Raw genomic sequence first — 21,054 nt, forward strand, 5'->3', positions numbered from 1 at the left:
TATGTATAAATCATCTGAGGCTAAGCTACTTATCAACACGCAACTTCAAACAATGTTTATCTGGTTTTCTGACTTAAGCTCTGCAGTAAAATCTTCTTTACACTGAAAAGCACTTGTGTTAAAAAGTCATTTTTATGCGGCCTGTCACCGAAACAATCCACAGCAGTCCAGAGGCCTTTGTCCCACGGCCAGCACAGTGCTGAATGCTTAGGCAAGCATCCCTGGATGTTCTGTTCCTTTTGTTCTCATTCATGTTATGGCCATAAAATAAATCCCCTGGGTTTTAAATACACAGAGTGCATTTCTTCAAAGTGGAAGGTGGGATACGTCACCCTGGAACATTCCGGAGGCAAGAATGTGAACAGCGTCGGTAAGAGGAGAAATAGGGAGCAGCTCCGGAATGTATCCTGAAGTAATTGGAGAGTTATAGCATGGGGTAGCCAGGAACTCCTGGCCTATCCCTCCAGGCACCATCAGCCCTGCTCTCATCCGCCTTCTCCCGGGCCAGCAGCAACAAGGGTCCTACCTTCAGGGCTGAGGGATTTGGAAAAGGAGTTACTGCCACTCCTCAGGCACATTCCAGTAAGGAAGTAAAGCTGCCAGGAGCAGTGAAGTGTCCCTGACTGTAGGTCAGTGGAAACTTTCTGTGTGGCAAGGGGTTAGTCTGCACTCCCACTGGCCACTAGTTCTAGCTCTGAAAAGGCCTCTCCCAACCCCCAGCGAGTTTTAGAAGATACTGTCATTCCCACCCGACCCTCAGGAACACCTACAAGGTGATTTCCCTGGCAGAAAGGAGGGAATCTCAGAGAAGCTGATGCTCATCAAGGTCAGAGGACAGCACCGGGGCGAGCTCAGAACAGGAGACTGACTCCTGGTCACAGATGGCTTCTGCTTGAGCCCTTCCAGAAAGAAGACCTTGCTAGCTCCCAAGGCAGAAGATTTCTGTTCTTACTTTCTGTCTGTAACATCTGCCTTCCATCCACTGAGCTGTGTCTTCCAGACAAAAAAAAGTCTCCCTCTTTCCTCCAGGAGACAAGCCTTCAAATGTTTGAAGATGTCACTCAACCCTGCCCACCACTTCCCTTCTTCGGGGCACTGTAGCTAGTCCCCAGACACCGTGGTCGGCAGGTCTCCGCCAGCGGTCTGAAATGTGGTGCCCGGGACAAGACTCGGGGCTTTTGGATGTGGTCTGACAAATGTACTGTGATGGGTAACTTTACGTGTCAATTTGACTGGGCCATAGGGTGCCCACATATTGGGTCAAACACTCTCTGAGCATTCCTGTGAGGGTGTTTTGGGATGAGATTAACATTTACACTGGTGAGTAAGTAAAACAGATAGCCCTTACTCTAATGTGTGTGGGCCTCACCCAATCACATACTAGTAAGGGCCTGAATAGAACAAAAGGCTGGCCCTTCCCCCAGTAAGAGAGAATTCCCCTGCCCAGCAGCTCTTCCTGTCCTACAGCAGCTCGCTGGCCTTAGACCTCAAACTGGAATATCAGCTCTGCAGATTTTGGACTTGCTGGCCAATTCCTGACATAAATCTTTCTATAATGGGGACAGTGCATAAGGCCCATGATTGCATCAGGCCCAACATCCCATTAGCTTTTATATCAGCTGAACCCTGCTATTATCTCATGTTCATTGTTTTATCCTTTAAAGATACACCCAACAAATATTTATTGAGTGCCCAGATACTGTTCTAGGTGTTGGGGATATAATAGAGAAGGCAAAAGACAAAAATTCCCCCTCCTTGTGGAGCTCCCAGTCTAGTAAGGAAGCCAGAGGAGCAAAATAAGTACAATATTTAATAATCAGCGCTACCGCAAAATTAATTGAGAGAAGAGGGGAGAGGTACTATACTTTTAAATGTTGTCCTGGGGAAAGTCTAACTGAGAAAGTCCCTCAGCAGTCAGAGACCGGAAGGAGATAAAAGAGCAAACCATGAAGCCCTGGCCAGTGTGGCTCAGTTGGTTGAGCATCATCCCTTGCACCAAAAGGCCACCAGCTTGATTCCTGATTGGGCCACATGTCCGGGTTGCACGTTTGCTCCCCCAACTGATCAGTGTTTCACTCCCTCTCTAAAATCAATAAAAACACATTTAAAAGAAAAAAAGAGAGAAGATACTATTTGAAAAAGGAGAGAAAGCACTCCACGCCGATGTCAAGGGAAGAGCACTCATGATCAAGACAGCGGCAAGTGTAAGGGTTTGGCGCGGGGAGGGAAGAGCAAGGAGGCCAGAGTGGCTGCAGCACAGGCGTGAGGAGGAGACGGGTAGGAGAAAAGGTCAGAGGGGCTCGAAGAGGACAACCAGCGAGTCCAACTGGACCTTGCAGACCCTCGTTAAGGACTGGGGGATGTAGTGCAGGTGCGATGGGCCACCACTGAGAGTTCATCAAAACACCTAACAAATGTTTTAACAAGATCACTCTGGCTGCCATGTCCAGGCTACACTGGAGAGAGACAAGGAGCAGGGAAGTGGCAGTAGACTTCTGGAATTCACCAGGGGAAAAAGAGTGGCAGCTCACACCAGGGAGGTGGTGGTGGTGATGAGGTACCTAAATCCTCAGGTCTTTATTTTATTAGATCAAGCCTCTTCACGTCCTTCCCTTACACCATTAATTCTTTTAATATAAAAACAAAGACTTCTATTTATTCTTTAAATCCATATTTCAAGCCCTTAGGGACCCCATAAAAATCCTTATTCTGCTGGCTGTCAGTATCTCTAAATTTTATATGTGTACCTTCTACACGTTCATCTAAATCCCCGAGGAGCTGAACAAGATAGGCTCAGTTCTGTGACTTATACTCCTCCCATGAATATTAAACAGCACTTGATGGGGTCCCAGGGTATTCGCCAACTACAGGGTGACCCCACACACTGTCCCAATCTTGTCTGTGAAAGAATCATGCTAGAACCTGTTGAGAACCCTACTGAAATAAAGACACGATATGTCAATGTCATTACTCTTCTAGTCAAAGCTCTAGTCCTGCCTCATCTTCATGGTATGGTACCCTTATTAGAGTCTGGCTTAGGTGAGCATTCGTGGAAGAACACAGATGTAAAGAAATTAGCAAAAAAAAAAAAAAAAAAAAAAAACAGAGGAAAAATATTTTTCTAATATGAGGAAGGGTTATAATCGCCATTGCAAGGAAAAGAACTACATGAGTGAATACGAAACGGTTTAAAAATGTTAAGAGCAAGAATTTCCAGGGCTGTTTATTCTAGCCACCAACCTCTACCTTATTTGTAGGTCCTTGCTATGCTACTACCTCATTTCTGGCCCTGACATCTCAACTAACTGTTACAGTAACCTCCTACTCTCCAAGCTGCCAACTCTGCCTCCCCGCCTCCCCCACGCTGTCAGCTGGGAGACCTCTCTAACAGTAAACTCATGACGATGCAGGACAGCACCTCAGCATCTTCACTGGCACATGGCCAGAGAGGGACTCTGCCCACCTTGCTTCCCACCACTCTCCCACATACCCAGGACTTGCAGGTGGCGTCACTCGCGGTGCCAGACAGATCGTGCTGTTTCAGGCTCCCGGGTCTTTTTACAGCCTGCTCCCTGCCTGGACCGCTCTTCCTGCCCCGCACGCCTGGTAACTGCTCCTGGTCCTCCCACAGCTATCGCCGTCTCTGTGAAACCACCCAGGCTCCCTTTCTCTCCTCAGGACGGAGCCACTCACGGTGCCTGGAGCACACACCTCACATGAACTGCACTATTTATCAGCAAACTGCTGCCCTCGATTGATAAAGAACACCTCGAGGGCCGAGGAAGCACCCGTCCATTCTGAGTTTCCTGGGCCTGGCACACTGCTGGGCACAAAGCAGGGCTCGAGCATTTCTTGTTGAATGAAAGCTCAATGCTGTTCCAGGAAAGACGAGGCCAAAACTTCTTCATTCCTGTAACCCTTACTTCCCTCGCTGCCCAGGAAATGATCATTCATCCAGGCTCTAAAGCTACCACATGATTTGATTTTTCACCCAATAACTCCACCTAAAAGCCAATTACTAAATCATTCAGTAGTTCCTTGTCTTCCCCCAGAACCCACTGAACTTTTCTCTTGATTGCTAATTAAAACCCAGTCCTCCGACGTTCCCTGACGTGACGAACGTCTTCCTGTGGGACTGAACAGAGCACTGAGCTCCAGAAATCCTGATTCTTAGCAAGCATCTGTGGAAGGGGCGAGCGTGAGGCGAGGGCCTGTCCAATGAATCCCAGGCTGCTGAGATCCACACGGAGCCACCTCCCCTCCTGAACACTTCCTACTTAAACCGCACGACATCCCCATTTTAAATTCTAGCTACACTACCAGAGTTTTTTAAAGAGCAGCACATTATTCTATCTGCCAGTGCTGGAAGTTTTATTGCAAGAACTTACGGCTAGGCAATGAGAGCCAAGTTTATTATTTTTTCTGGATCAGATTCAACAACCTCATCCAAACGAGCAAGAAAAAAGCAAAAGGAAAGGGGAAAAAAAGCCAAACAGGCAACCGGCCTTTCTGTTTCCACACCTGTATTTAAGCTTTAACTCTTAAAGTCCTCAGCGGATCCACCGGAGCTCAAGAGAAAGCTGCCAAGCGGAGGGCAGGGAACAAATCCTGGCTCGTGGGTGCAGTCACCACTTTCCTGGAACTGAGGCTCTTGGTTTTAGCACTTATCTCAGCACGTCAGCTGACTCAGAGGCCTGGCACTTGCATCCGTCTCTCTCTCTCTCTCTCTCTCTGAGCTCCCCCCATGATGTTTTCCTCTTCAGTGAGGACAGTGCCATACTCTAAGGCCTCACTTAGTCCTACCCCTCTCTTCCCTCTTTCTTGACCCAATCCCTAAAGGAATGTACCCCCGTGAACAGTCCTGATGAGAATACAGGCCATGCCGGCCAGTGTGGCACAGTGGTTGAGCATCAACCTATGAACCAGGAGGTCACGGTTCGATTCTCAGTCAGGGCACATACTCAAGTTGTGGGCTGGATCCCCAGTGCAGGACGTGCAGGAGGCAGCCAATCAATGATCCTCTCTCATATTGATGTTTCTATCTCTCCCTTCCTCTTTGAAATCAATAAAAATATTAAAAACAAAAACAAAAAACAACCAAAAAAAGAAAGTATGTACAGGTCACACTAGATCGTGGGTGGTAATTAAGTCTGATCTAAAAGTTTCACCTCACTTCCTTTAAGTTCACTCCCATGTTACCTTCTCGATAGGGTCTATTTAAAATGACAATCCCACCACCCAGGAGCCCCTACTCTAGCAACCTTGACGCCCCCCAGACCTGCTTCACATGCTCTAACTCCTATGGTATAGCGCCGCCCGGTCACCTTCCCAACTGCCATGTAATTTGCTTATGTACGTGCTTATTACCATGGCCTTCCACGAAATGTTAGCTCCTTCAGAGGCCCTGCTCAGATCCCAGGCACCTACAACAGTGCCGTGTACAGAACAGACACTCAGTAAGTACTTGTCTAATGAGTGAATAAATCTGAAGGTCAAATTAACTGGCAGTGCCTGCCTCATGTTCTTGCTGAGCAGGGTTCTGAGGTTCTACTCGGGAGGATTCGAGAAACTGGAATGAGTGCCACGTGTCTGTCGCTGCTGTGCCGCTAGCCAACGTAGCAGTCATGAGCTGTGTGCCCCCACTGAGCACTGGAGATGTGGCCAGTTAAACTGACCTGTGCTGTAAATGTAACACACTTAGACTTTGTAGTGTCTTATAATTAAAAAAAAATGAAAGGGAGGAAGGAAGGAAGGAAGGAAGGAAGGAAGGGAGGGAGGGAGGGAGGGAGGGAGGGAGGGAGGGAGGGAGGAAGGAAGGAAGGAAGGAAGGAAGGAAGGAAGGAAGGAAGAAGGAAGGAAAGGAAGGAAAAAAGAATCTCTACTTTTTTATTGATTACATGTTAAATATCATTTTGGATATACTGGGTCAAAGAACATATGCTATTACAAGCAATTTCACTTGTTTACTTTGTAAATTCACTAATAGAAGATTTAAAATCATCTATGCGGTTTGCATCTTATTCCTATTGGACAGCACTGCTCTAGAGCCTCCTCCAATATGACCCTAAGGAAGGATGAACTGATCATTTCCATCCATCCATCCACCCATCTGCTCTTTGGTCTCGTCTCAGAATATAAATCAATGTCAAGAAGACATTTCAAGCCCAGTGCTTCCCAAAGTGTGATCCTTGGACCAGTATATCACAGACAGAAGTATGTTAAAATGCAGATTTTAGGTGACGTAGGAATGTGGGGCCCAGAAAACTGCATTATATAATCTCCATGTACCCCCCCCCCCCCCGAGATGCCAATGCACACTTCAGGGTCACTGCTCTAGGCCATAGGTAGGAATATTATTTAAACTCCAAATAGTGTTTGCAAACCATGCAGGATTATTTGAAAACAGGCAAGAATATTTTCCCCTAAAAAAGGACACTTATGTAATACCCTTTGTAATACTTTAAGCGAAAAATAAAAAATAAAAAATTAAAAAAAATTAAAAAAAAAACAATAAAAAAAAAAAGAATATTTTCCCCTTGCATGGGTGGGGGGGAGAAAGGGGAGGGAGAGTAAAGCCAAGTCATGAATGGAGTCATCTTCTTGCACATCTAAAGAGAAAGAAATGAGCCTTGTGAAATAAGAGGAGCCATGGCTCCCCAATGATATAGAACAGCCTGCTGAGATCTCAGAGGAAAACCTTTTCCAGGAATCAGTCTCTCTCTCCTTTCTCTCTCTCTCCTTCTCTCACACACACACACACACACACACACACACACACACACACACACGGGGCGGGGGGGGGGGGGCGGAGAGAGAGAGAGAGAACGCGCGAGCTCAGCTGTGGTCCATTTAGAGCTTCAGTTATCAGTTGGGTGAGTGCCTGCTATTCAGGTTGCAGCTCCGTGGGGCTGCTCGAACTCATACCCAACTGCTCACCTTTACCTAACTGACATTAGGGAAAGTTTCGCACCTGCACAATAAGAACTAGCTCCTCTCCCTCTTTTGTCCTGCCCTACACCCAACTTCTACCATTCCTATTCCTTTTTCCTGACTCCTGCATTCAGACAAATCTCTTTTTTGATATTAAGAATAATATTTATTACAGTGTCCTCTTTATTAGTAAATATGAGTAAAATTAATTTTCTTAATTTTTTATTTTTATGTGTCAATAACAGTTGACTTTCAATATTATTTTATATTAATTTCAGGTATACAGTATAGTGGTCAGACATTTATATAATTTACAAAGTGACCCCCCCCATAAGTCTAGTACCCAAATGGCACCACACATAGTTATTACATTATGATTGCCTATATTCCCTGTGCTGTATTTTATACCCCTCAGACAAATCTCTTCTTGGAGCTGCCTCCTTAGGAAAATAGAGCAAAATAAGGAAAACAAATGAGGCGAGGAAAAACACTGACATTACAGAAGCACCTGCCATGCCAAGTATTTGCTAGTTCAATTCTAGGGGGAAAAGACATATGGGAAAGTAGAACAGGCATTTCTCTAGAATTCAGGTCTATGTATAAGTAGGATCTATGCAGGTTGGTCCTAGAACGCCTAACAGTACCCACATACAAAGACACTAAGGAGAGGATGTTTTGATGTATTTTGTGCACAAAGTCCGGCCAAAACAAACTCACATAGAGTCCTGGAACAGTGCTGAAACCTTTACCTCCCAGATGAGGACTGAACCCCAGCTCCTGAGAGGCAAGTCACACGTGCTCCCCACCCAATTTCTGGGATGGCCGTGCTTGCCTATTTCCTCCAAAGCCACGTGACGGGAGACGTGATCTGAAGCATGTCTTCTATTAACCGTATATCATGACTCAATGTTTTTTTAAAGTTTGTTTTAAAGAAATAATAACTTCCATGGCCAGGAACCTACAGTCATAATTTGCAAAGCTACATATTCATGAGCCATGTGCCAAGGGTACCTGTCAATCGTGCATTCAGAACACAGATCCACACAACCATGGAGAAACCATCGGGTGTTTTTATTTTGTATCCACAACCAGAACACGTCCTTTCAAAGACAAGACTTAAAACATATTCAACAACTTTTCTCAAAACACTCATGACGTTCATCCTCTGCTTTTAATTTTTATTTTTGCTGAAATACAAAGAACTAAAGGATTGAAACTGCTCTCTGTTCTTAACACCCTACATGTTTCCGCGTGTCCAAGAGGAAAGTTCTGAGATGCTGCCCTCCGAGTATAAACACACACAAACTTGAATGTGAGTCAGTGAAAAAGCAATACTCTAATCTCCCATGGAAATGTTACAAAAACGATAGCCTATGTGAATATGTATATATACAGAGAGAAGCAGAATATCTCACTCCATCTGAGAGACTCAGTCCCCACAGCATAACAAATTAATGAAGTGTGAGCTGCTTTATAATGTAGAGTTTCTCAGTGTAGAGTCCCAAGCCACAAAGGGATCCTTGCTAGCCTCACAAAATGACCTCTCCAGACTCCCAAATGTACCCTTTCGCGTCTTCCAACGTTAGCATGACGTTAGGAGGAGCCTGACCCAAAATTTAAAGTGCATTTGCCATCCAAAGGGTGTTTTTCAGAAAAAAAAAATGTTGGCATCCTTACTGTTACTTGCCACGATCCTCAGTCTATTTTTGCCTTCCAAATGTGCTTCTGGGAAATCCCTCGCTGGGAAGGATTATTTTATTTTTCTTTTAAATTACATCCAATCTGCCAATCCTGGTTCAAGGGCACAAAATGAATTTCACAAAACACTTGGCTCCAAATAGGTTCCTAGAATTCTCTTTACAGAGAGTTCCTCTTCATCAAGACTGATAATCTGCATTCCAGTTTACAGAGAAGGAAATTAAGGTTCAGAGAAGCTAAAGAATCTGCTAGTCACCAAGCTGGTAGAAAGCAGGGTGGCCAGCAGAACCAGAGACCTCACTTCTCGCTCTACAGCGCGTTCTCCTCCACCACCCAAAATCAGGAAGTCAGCAGTGCTGGGTAGACAGAACTCCTCTTGGCCCCTACTAATAGGAACAAACACTGGGAAGTAATCACCATGAAGGCTCTTCCTGATCACTTACTCAGTTTCATAGATTCTGAATCCGCACATCTGACAATTGAAGACACTGGGGCTCTGAGAGGTTAGGTGACTTTGCTTTAGCAAGGGAACAAGTGCAGATCCAAACTATGTCTGCTGGACTCCCAAACTAGGCAATACAAAGCCAGGCTTTTAAGAGAGTGAAAAGGGGCCCTAACCGGTTTGGCTGAATGGATAGGGCATTGGCCTTCAGACTCGAGGGTCCCAGGTTCGATTCCAGTCAAGGGTATGTAGTACCTTGGTTGCGGGCACATACCCAGTAGGGAGTGTGCAGGTGGCAGCTGATCAATGTTTCTCATTGATATTTCTAACTCTCTCTCCCTTCCTCTCTGTAAAAAATCAATAAAATACATTTTAAAAGTTTAAAAAAAAAAAAAAGAGAGGGTGAAAAGGGAAAGTAGTGAGGCAAAGCAGGGGTAAAAGGCAGGGGTCATGCCTGTCCCTGCCTCTTACACAGAAATTCTCCCCATTGGGTTGTTTCCTTCTCTTTCTCCCTTTCCCAGGGGGGCTGGCTGAGGAGCTGAGCTGGTGAAAGTGGAGGAGAAAGGGAATGAAGGGGCAGACAGAGAGTAATGACTGTTATGGAAACAAAATAATTGCTTGGCTGGAAGAAGGAAGAGCTCTTATAGCAAACAAGGACAACAAAACCTGGCCAAGGCTCTGGGAGTGACTGAATAGAAACTATAGTAGATACGGCACAGCAAGAATATCAGATTGTATAGATTTAAGATGTAAATGCCTCTGCAGTGGTCGGTTCTATATGTTAACTTGGTTTAGCTACCTATTGCCACTATTCACTCAAACACTAACCTAGATTTGGCTGGGAAGGTATTTTGTTGATGTGATTCAAATCCATAAGTGGGTGGCTCTACGTGATGGAGATTATCCTAGATCTGTGGTCGGCAAACTTCGGCTCTCGAGCCACATGCGGCTCTTTGGCCCCTTGAGTGTGGCTCTTCCTAAGCCTTAGGAGTACCCTATTTAAGTTAATAACAATGTACCTACCTATATAGTTTAAGTTTAAAAAATTTGGCTCTCAAAAGAAATTTCAATCGTTGTATTGTTGATATTTGGCTCTGCTGACTAATGAGTTTGCCGACCACTGACCTAGATAATCTGTGGGTCTGATTCAGTCGTTGAAAGGCCTTAAGAGCAGGGCTGAGGCTGGGCTCACACCTGAGAGGTCCCGCTGCCTCTCCTGACCTCTGGCCCCGCAGGTTTCTGACTTGCCTTGCCTGACCCCACAATGGCGGAGGCCAATTCCTTGCAATAAATCTCTTCATATATATCCCCTACTGGTTCTCTTTCTCTGGATGATCCCTGACTGATACAGCTTCTGTGAACTGGTGATGCAAGCCCCAAGAGGAATGGGACTGCATATTCTGGCTCAACAACCACAGGCCTAACAACAGTGTTGTTTTGGGGGGAACGAAAGGGAGGATGGGGTTCTAGAGAACATTTCCTTGGGGATGGGGATGAGGTAGGATGGAGGTGGGAACTTCAGCTCCAAAACTGGATGCTTTTAACCAAAGGCAGGCCGTGTTCCTGTACTCGCCCCCATTTTCCAGTCTACACTGAACAGTCCCTGGTGAGGACCAAGGTGATTGCTACACCACAGCGAAGAAGCTTGAACTGAACACATTTAATGTCTCTGAAGAAAGGATTGCCAGACTGCCAAGGGCGATGCAGATATTGAGCAGGGAACCCTAGTGCAGCCGATCCAGAGATGGGCCGACCAGAACCAGAACATGCTGCTGGGAAGCAGGTCAAGAAGCAGTTTTAAAACTTTTCCCCTAGTGGAATACTGGTGTGACCTAGATCCCAGTACTTAAGCCATTCACAATACACTTTGCTGAAATGAAACCTGATAGGAGAGTCCACGCCACCTCCTCACTGGTCAGGGAGTGATGCCTTGATGTAGCTTGAGTTCAGTTGTTTTTTGTGTGTGTTTTTTTTAATATGTTTTTATTGATTTCAAAGAGGAAGGAAGAGTTAGAGAGAGATAGAAACATCAAGGATGAGATAGAATCATTGATCGGCTGCCTCCTGCATGCCCTTCCACTCAGACTCGAGCCTGCAACCTGGGCATTTGCCCTGACCAGGAATTGAACTGTGACCTCCTGGTTCACAGGTCAACACTGAACCACTGAGCCACACTGGCTATGCACAAGTTCAGTTCTAAAGTCCTGCTTATGAAACAGTCATTAGTGGCTCCAGACTGGAGATGATATCACAGTCACACCCCTGAGTCAGGCGGTGTGACTGTCCCAATGAGGTCTCCATTTACCCTTCTGGAAAGTATGGGGCACCTGGATCATAATCTGTCTCTCAGGAGGTCACCCAATTACCATCCTTACATTATCTGTGACTGGAGAATAATGACAGAGGCTCCAAGCAAAGGGTGGGGGGGGGGGGGGGGGGGAATCAGGAAAAAATGGACTGCAAACACCTGGGAGGTGTAATCAGTGTCAGAATGCTATGCCATTTTCAAGGTGGCAGCCACATGGCTAACTTCCAGCCACTGGTAGAGCAGCTGCGGACACTTTCCGAAGCTTCCCATGGTGTCTAGGAGTATTGTGATTACCTACAGCCACATGTGCTCAGGACCACCTCCCACATCAGGACCTCGGGGGAAATCACTTCACTTAAGTATTTTCCTTTGCAAAAGGAGAACCCTCCCAGGACACAGTGGACAATTAAAATCCAACGTCCCTGGCTACCCCAACTTGCTCAGATGATCAAAGCATAACTTCATTCAATCCCAGGATCAAAATCTGGGATATGTGATGTAAAGAAAGTAGGAGAAATCTAACCCCCACCGCTAATCCCCATCATTTAAAAACATATTCATTATCACTATTGCTAACATTTATGATGACGTTGAGCACTTACAAGGTGCCAGAGACGATTCTAAGCCATGGATTACGGCCACCGTTTACTAGCTGTGTGATCAGGCACAAGTTAACCTCTCTTTGAATCAGTTTCATCTTAAAGTGAGGATAATAATAGTACCTACTTCACAGCCTTCTTATGAAGATTAAATAAGATAATATATGTAACGTGCTTAGAAGAATGCCAGCACATGGCGCATGCTGTGTGTGTTAAATATACACATACAGGTATACACATCCTCACGACAGGTCACAAGAGTTGTCTGACAGAGCAGGGTGGACAGGCCCCAATTCGTTCCCCGCTGTGGCAGGACCATAACCTTCTTGTCCAAACTGCTAGGAAAGGATATATGAACCAGGTCCAAGGGCTGGAGCAGTGTTGGCTCCAAACAGCAGTTCTGAATCATCCAGAAACTACAGGCACTGCAGAAGAGGCTCCCCGTGATACAGATGGAGGGGCTACAGATCAAATGGGCAGTGACCACTGTGGGCTTTTGCCAAAGGTGGCAGGTGGATAAGCCCCTGATTCCCAGGCACACCCTGGGCCCCAGCTGTGCCATTTACCACCCAAATGGGACAAAGCGGAAGCAGACCCATAATGGCTACTTGGCCCAGTGACATAAGAGCCCACATTTGCAACAAAGACCCCAGGCTATTTGGGACAGGATGTGAGGACTAAGGGCAAAAGCAGATCTTGGCATAAAATTGTAACCTGGACAGAGAAACACAAAAAGCTAAAGGGGCTCCTTCCTGGCCAGCAGAAATCTACTTCCAAGCCAGGGAGCGAGGTGATCGAGGGCTGGAGTGCCAGACCCAGGTGGCCTCAAACACCCAGTGACTCTGCACCTAGGAAGGAGTCAGCCCAACCTGCAGGCCCTTGCAGTGACAGGAACTGTGGGCTCCCTTCGGGGACACTCATCAAGGGCCTCACTGTCTGCAGGTTATGAGAGGCCCCAGGCACAGCCGTGAGCCTGCGGCCAGCCCCACCAGGATCTCCCAAGAGACAGATCTCTTTCCCTCCCTCTCATGACATGAAAAAATATTCTGCATCCTCCCTTAACAAAACACTTGCTTTTGCTACCAAACAGCTCTCTGGCGGCTGCTCGCCACACTAACCAAGGGCACCAGAGATGTTAACATTTGATACGATTGCCAAACCCATGGAAAGGGCAGCAGCATCAGATCACCAGATTAGCCTTAGACAGTAAAACCTTAAAGGACGTCATGGGATCCCACACGAAGAAACACCAGTCTTCCCCCCTCAGGAAAATCGGGTTTATTTAACCTCAATCTGTTGTATGAAAGCAAAGCCCTCACAGGGCTGGGGCCCCTGCCTGCACACAGACATGACACACAGCTGGTCCAGCAGAGCCAGGAAAAGTCTACGCCTGCCCAACCTCCAGGGCACGATGTCGTGATCAGGAAGAGTCCACCCAGGCAAACTCCAGAGGCCAGGGCCACGCTTGGGCTCGCTGGCAGCATCTCCAGCCTGAACCCAGGAGTCAGGAGACATCCCATCAAGTCTTTCCAAAGGTCCTTCTGAACCAGGACTACCAGCTGAAACTGGACTCTTTCCACAGCTCTGGTTGCCATGGTGACATTTAGGAAGAGCTCTCACCACAAAAGGGCCAGAAATGGTTCCTAGGAAATAGGGTAGTTGTCGAGCCTAGTTCAGGAGAGGCTCAGGCCCCTTATAATCAGGGCTCTTCGAGACAAGCCACAAAACCAACAGATGAGCAGCCTCTGCACCAAAAATGCACAGGACACAACCACTGGGACTACCCCACAGGACACAGTGACTCATTCCACAAGAGACGTTTTAAAAAAAGAAAAAAGAAACAAATCTTGAAACAGTCAGCTGTGTAATCTGCCTGGAAGAGAAAACTCAGTTGGGGAAAGGCCTTACTTGGAAATACAAAACGGTATATCCAGACCCCTTGTCTAGAGGGTGACACTGCGGGTTGAGCAAAAAGGCTGTGCGTGTGTCTGTAAGCCCGACCCATCGGCCACACGCTGCAGCCCAGGCAGCCTCACGGCGGGAAGGGAGCTGCCTTCGTTGTACTGGGAATGCAAGCATGCTCATTTTCTCCCACTTCCAGGGCCCAACCTCATTGCAATGAATTGAAATTCCTGATCTCTTAACCAACTCCCCCCCGAAATGCAGAGCTCCGTGAGGACAGGCAATGCACCGCCTTTCTCTCTAGATCCCCCACACTTGGCATAGGTCCCCGTCTCCTGCCGGCACTAAAGACGGGGTGTCAAAGAAATGAACAAGTAGATACATAAACCGTCATACCAGGTATGCTAATGTCATGTTTTGCTAAACGTGGGAAGGATTACCAAACAAGGGAAAGGAGACAATTAGAAAATAAAAATAAAAATACATTTCCAGATTTCTTGAATGCAACACAGCAGAGAATACAGCGCTTTTTTTAAAGTTCCCTCCTGCACAAGCAAACTTGAACGTCTGAGTTATTTGTAGGGCACGTGTGGACACCACAGCCCTCCATTACACATCTCCTGGATTCATGAAGAGAAGGACTGGACAGCTCAGCACACATCTGGGGCTGTTTAACAACTGATTGGAAATTTCGCCTTCTGATTTCCAGTTAAATACTGGGCACAGGAAAACAAATAGCACTTGTTTTTCACTGAGCCTTGTCAGCCATCCAAACTGCAGTGCAGAGCAGAGAACTGCCTGTGGTGTGGTGGCAGGGGCCCAAAATATTTGGGACCTTCCTCCCCCCCAACCCCCCAAGTTTAAGTAAAAGGAATAAACCAGATTTTGGCAACTTCAGCTTCTTCACCCAGTCCTCCCCCCCTTCTCAGAAACACAAAGCTAGTTTTTAAATATTAAGCATGGTCCTGGTATTAATTTACATTTTTCATTAGGATTAGATTTTTATTTGTTTTTAATCCAAAGCCAATAGCATCAAGTTTGGTTTCTCTCGGTTATTTCAACTGCCCTGCCCTGATATTTACTTGGATTTGCTGAAGAGGCAATGTTCAGATTACCATTTTTTTGTTTCTAATTAAACTGGGATATAATATCTAACGGGTGTATTATCACAAAATCAGAGTTGGAAAGCGGGAAGGGACTTTAGAGATCGGCTAGTACCGATCTGAATCATCCAGAAACTTTGGAGAAGAAAAAACTAAGGCTCGCCCAGCCAGCGTGACTCAGTGGTTAAGCGTCAACCTATGAAACAGGAGGTCACAGTTCGATTTCTGGTCAGGGCATATGCCTGGGTTGCAAGCTTGATCCCAAGTAGGGGGCGTGCAGGAGGCAACCGATCGATGATTCTCATCATTGATGTTTCTCTCTATCTCTCTCTCCCTCTCCCTTCCTCTCTAAAATCAGTAAAAATGTATTAAAAACAAATAAACTAACTAAGGCCTGAGTAGTTAAGTGATTTTGTCCAGTGAGGTACTGGTATAACTAGTGAGTGGTAGAGCCAAGACTACTCCCCAGACCTGATACCCAAGCTAGGGTGTTATCTAGGAACAAAAGCCCGAGTTACTTCTGAGTAGAGATGCCAGATAAAATACAGGACACTTCGTTATATTTGAATTTCAGATAAATAACAAATACTTTTTCAGTAAAAGTCTTCCCCAAATATCACATGGACATACTAAAAAATTGTTGGTTATCTGAAATTCAAATTTAATTGGTCACCCTTTATCTTTGTTAAATCTGGAAACCCTACCTTGGAGACCAATATGCCCTACCTCTCCATACCTCCAATCAAACACAAACATTTGCATTCATTTATTTCCTGATTTTAATGATAAATGGCTGGAAAAATGAACCACAGCACAGTAATCCCAAGAGTAAATGATGTTGGAAGTTCCTGCTTATTACTTGAGACTTTCCTAATCTTTGAGACACCTTTTTTCCTTACAAGCAATTAAAGCAACTAATCCTGACACTAAGAGGCTGGCCAAGACCTCTGGACTCGAAATTTTATGTTATTAGAAGCCAGGCATTAGGGTCCCATCTTGAAAACTGTCGCTTGTCGAAGGACTTCAAGGCTGCAGGCCCTGCAGGAGACAGGGTTCATGTTCATGTTTGGAACACACACAAAAAAGGAAGGTTTTTTTCTTTTAAAAAAAAACAAACAACAACTCTATAGGTACACAGAATAAAGTAAAAAGATTTTAGCCTGGCCAGTGTGGCTCAGGGGTTGAGCACTGACCTATGAACCAGGAGGTCACGGTTTGATTCCCCATCCAGGTTGCAGGCTCAATCCCCAGTGGGGGGCTTGCAGGAGGCAGCTAATCAATGATTCTCTCTCATCACTGATGTTTCTATCTCTTTCTCCCTCTCCCTCTCTCTTTCTCTCTGAAATTAATAAAAATATGTATTCCTTAAAGTAAAAAGATTGTAAAATTTAGTTAATTAATTTTAAAACTATCCCTTTTAAAAGTGTGACACAGCAAGGTTTTCTCTAACAGCTTTATGGAAATATAATTCACCCTCAATGTAATTACATAAATTACATTAACATAATAATATAATGATAATTCACCCTTACTATTCACTTTATTGAAATGTCATAACAGTCACCCTTTTAAATTGTACAATGGTGTTTTTAGCATGTTTATAATTGTGGTAATATTCACCACTATCTGGTTCCAGACATTTCTTTCACCCCCAAAAGAAACTCGATGCCCTTAGTGGTCATTCCCCATTCTCCCCACCCACCAGCCCCAGGCAACTACTGATCTAGTTTTTGTCTCTATGGATTTGACTATTTGGGACATTTTATGTAAATGGAATCATACAACATGTGGTCTTTTGTGTCTGGCTCCTTTCATTTGTAGTGTTTTCAAGGTTCATCCATGTTGCAATATGCATCACTTACTTCCTTCTCTTAATGGCCAAATAATATTCCATTGTATGAGTATACCACTTTTTTTTAATCCATTAAGTCAGTTCATAGACATTTTGGCTTGTTTTCACTTTTTGGTTATTATGAATAATGCTGCTATGAACATTTGTGGACAAGTTTTGCTGTGGACATAATGTTTTGTCCAACTGTTTTCCAAAGCACCATTTTATATTCCCGCCAGCAGTGTGTGTGGGTTCCAGTTCCCCCACATCTTCAACAACACTTGTTATTATCTGCCTTTTGTATTACAGCCGTCCGAGTGGGTGTGCAGTGGCATCTCATTGTGGTTTCAAATTTGCATTTTACTGATGACTAATGATATTGAGCATCTTATTTATTTATTTATGTGTTTGTTTGTTTATTTATTGGCCATTTGTGCTTTCATTTTGGAAAATTCAAATTGTAGCATTTTTTTTTTTTTTTAAAGAATCTAGTATTGTAGCTCTTCTCAATCTTTTCGGGCAAACTCAGATTGAAAGTTCAGACGTCTATCGCCCAGTGGACCTACCCTACTTTTTTTTCAATGTGGAAATAATTACATACGTAAAAATAAGCTTAGATGATTCTTCTAAGATAGTTTTACTTGTAGTTTCAACCAGACAGACCGAAAGGGTAGGATTATTTTTATTTCTGATTGCACTGAGGAACAACTCTAACTTACCCAATATTCTCTGGGTCACCCATGTACCATGCAAAGAAAAACTAAAAGGCTATGTACGACAACTTCATCGTGTCAGTGTGTGTGTGTGTGTGTGTGTGTGTGTGTGTGTGTGTGACTATTTGAGACTCAGCCTGAAACAATCCCACTTCTGGCCACTTCCATTTCCCAGGTAACGAGAAAAACCAGATAAAGGGACTACACGTGCAGAGGAAACTCAATCCCACGTTCTCCCTGCCCGGCACGCTCCCGCTTGCCTATACTTTGGAATCACGAGGAGTATTGGAGTGATTTGACAAAGAAAAAAAAAAACTTTATTAGACAGTAAGTCCTCCTTAATGTTGTTGACAATTTTTGAAAACAGAGACTTTAGGCAAAACAATGTATAATGAAACCAACTTTACCATAGGCTAATTGATATGAACAAGAGTTAAGTTCCTATGGCATATCTCTGGTTATAAACATCAACAAACTTCTAAAGATCCAAAACACTTCTAATAGTAATCACTGAAATAAGTGTGAGCTGCACATATATTTAAGAAAAGTTAATAAAAACAAGTAAGAAAAGTCATTTCCTACTTATTTCTGATCACAGTTGAGGGTGGCCAGAGCCCATGCTGGCAGCTCAGGGTGCAAGGTGGGAACCCACCCTGAAAGAGTGCCCTTCCATCGCAGGGCCACACTCACCCACACTCACTCGACTGGGACCAGTTAGATGTGCCAATGAAACCAGCGTGCACATCTCTGGTACGTGGGAGGAAACTGGAGTCCCCAGAGAAAACCCACACAGACACGGGGAGAATGTGCAAACTCCACACAGACAAGGCCCTGGCTGGGAATTGATTGTTTTCCCCTTTTCAACAGTTATAACAAAATGATGCCGAAGGGAACAACGTTGTTCGAGGACCTGCTAGGTAATGTTTTTAGTCAGCCTCGTGGGTGGCTGAGGCATTCTGAGTAACACAAGGCCCTGCTAACTAATTATGAAAGGTTTCCTTTTCTAATTTGGGTAGTTAAACAATGCAGACATTCGACTTAAATTAAAAGGTCACCCTGATGGATGAGTAGATGCCATTATTTGAACTTTTCTCATCACCTTACTTAAAAAAAAAAATCTGTTCAAGTATTGTAACTCTACCTAGAAAGTAAAGACAGCTTTAAGACAGCAACACAAATCCTTCAGCAGCACATCAGGAAGGAAGCAAGGGCCTCTGCACCTTAAACCCAGAGTCAAGAGACCCAGCATCTCTCCTCAGCTCCTCTAAGGTCTCTAACCTTGGAGAGGACAGTGGTGGAAATAGCCAAATTTCCAGAGTCCATGGGTCTTCTGAGGTGTTTGGACAAAACACTTTATGCAAAATAATTTAGTCATCTCCAAACTGTTACTCAACTACTATAAACAGAACACACTGTGATTCTCTACCCAGCAGCTGATGCCTCTGCTGCTGTGAATGCCCAGTGGAAGAGTAGGCCCTGAAATTCCCTTCAGACTGCAAGAGTCCCACCTTCTTCACTTAGCGCACTCTCAGGGGAGCTGCCCAATGCAGATAAGGGTTTAATCTCCAACATTTAAAGAGAACTCATACAACTTAACAAAAGGAAGGTAAACAATCCAATCAAAAAAATGGGCAAAGGACCAAAATAGACACTTTTCGAAAGAGGACATACAGAAGGCCGAGAGACATATGAAAACATGCTCAAAGTCACTAATCATCCGAGAAATGCAAATCAAAACAACGAGATACCATCTCACGCCTGTCAGAATGGCTATCATCAACAAATCAACCAATGACAAGTGCTGGCGAGGATGCAGAGAAAAAGGAACCCTCGTGCACTGCTGGTGTGAATGAGGACTGGTGCAGACACTGTGGAAGACAGTATGGAGTTTCCTCAAAAAATTAAAAATGGAACTCCCATTTGACCCAGTAATCCCACTTCCAGGAATATATCCCAAGAAACCAGAAACACCAATCAGAAAGTATATATGCACCCCTATGTTCATAGCAGCACAACTTACAATAGCGAAGATCTGGAAACAGCCTAAGTGCCCATCAGCAGATGAATGGATTAGAAAACTGTGGTACATCTATACAATGGAATATTATGCCATTATAAAAAAGAAGGGCCGTTTACCATTTGCAACAGCATGGACAGAACTGGAGATCATTATGCTAAGCGAAATAAGCTAGTCGGAGAAAGGTAAGTATCACATGATCTCACTCATATGTGGGATATAATGATCAACATAATTTGATGAACAAAAATAGATCCAGAGACAAACGGCAGAGGAGGGGGGGGGGGGGTTAGAGATCAACCAAAGGACTTGTATGCAAGCATATTAGCATAACCAATGGACAAAGACACTGGGGGCGGTGGCGGCTTGCCCTTGGGGTGGGAGTGGCAGGGGGTGTGGTCAATCGGGAAAAAGGAGACATATGTAAAACTTTAAACAATTAAAAACAAACAAACATACAGATGGGAGAGAAAGCCGTTTTCCCTAAAGAAAGCCTGCTGGACAACAGGGCGAAATTCAGATGTCCCAGAATTTAAATCCTTGATTTCTCCCATGTTGGTACTTTTAGATTTATCCCTTGATCTGCATTCTCCTTACATGGGATTAACTCCCAACAGGGATGATGTTAAATTGTTTACAAAAACTGTCTCTTTTCCCCCCCATTGTTAGTGTGCCTTAAACTGATGTCCAAGAGGCAGTTCTTAATAGATCTTTAACAAAATTTGTTGCGGCCAAAAGGTAAACTGAGTGGGGGGGGGGGGGGGGGGGGGGGTGAAAGGATTAAGGAAAGATAGATAAGAGAATGAAATTGGGTCTCGGTGGGACGCTGCTCCCTGATGAGGAGACAGCACCAGCACCCACAAGCTGTGTCTTTATTTTATAGCAGATGCCACGAGGCAAAGTAGGGGCGTGATCACGTTGTTTACAACATTCTCGTGAGTTTCAACCTCACTCAACTACATGCACCTGAATTCCAGCACAAGGCACATGGGGCCACGTGTTTGGACCATAGGTTCAAGCTTACAACCACAGCCATTGGCTATAATTGTGCTGGGTGGGCCCTGCACTCCAGCTGGGACTTGCACGTGGCAATGAGAGGACCCTGTCCTTCCATTAGTCCAAGGCTTGAACCTAGCCAAAACGCTATAGCCGTGCCCCATAAAAATTAAATCAGATAAGTAATAATTAAGAGTAAGATGCTTTCCCTCAGAACCCATGGAAGGGCACGTTGAAGAAGGAATCCAGAAAGTGACCAGTCAACGATGATATAGGTGGCTCACACATTTTCTCTGGACCCACAGCCCAGAGAAACTGGAACTCCTTTCAAGGTGGGGCTGGCTTCATGATTATAAATGTAAGTTCAACATCCTTCCCAAGTGTTCCTTACTATGACAAATAATAAATAGCAACAGAGAGGGCAGGTAATGTCTCTGAAGTTACTGGTGCCAAACTCTGCAGTAAACATTTTATATCTAATCTCATTTAATCAAGATAGTAACCCCGAGACGTAG

The 21,054-nt window shown here is 44.8% G+C and overlaps 1 protein-coding gene across 1 annotated transcript in view; it reads right to left on the reverse strand.

The window, feature by feature from the left end:
- The window catches only part of TGFBR3 (transforming growth factor beta receptor 3), a 202,100-nt gene that overhangs the window by 50,491 nt on the left and 130,555 nt on the right, over positions 1 to 21,054 (reverse strand). The gene's annotated exons all lie outside the window — the stretch shown is intronic.

Source organism: Myotis yumanensis, unplaced genomic scaffold, assembly GCF_028538775.1.
Source record: "Myotis yumanensis isolate MYYU_CA2020_CCGP unplaced genomic scaffold, mMyoYum1.0.hap1 SCAF_2, whole genome shotgun sequence".
In the NCBI taxonomy this organism is placed as follows: domain Eukaryota; kingdom Metazoa; phylum Chordata; class Mammalia; order Chiroptera; family Vespertilionidae; genus Myotis; species Myotis yumanensis.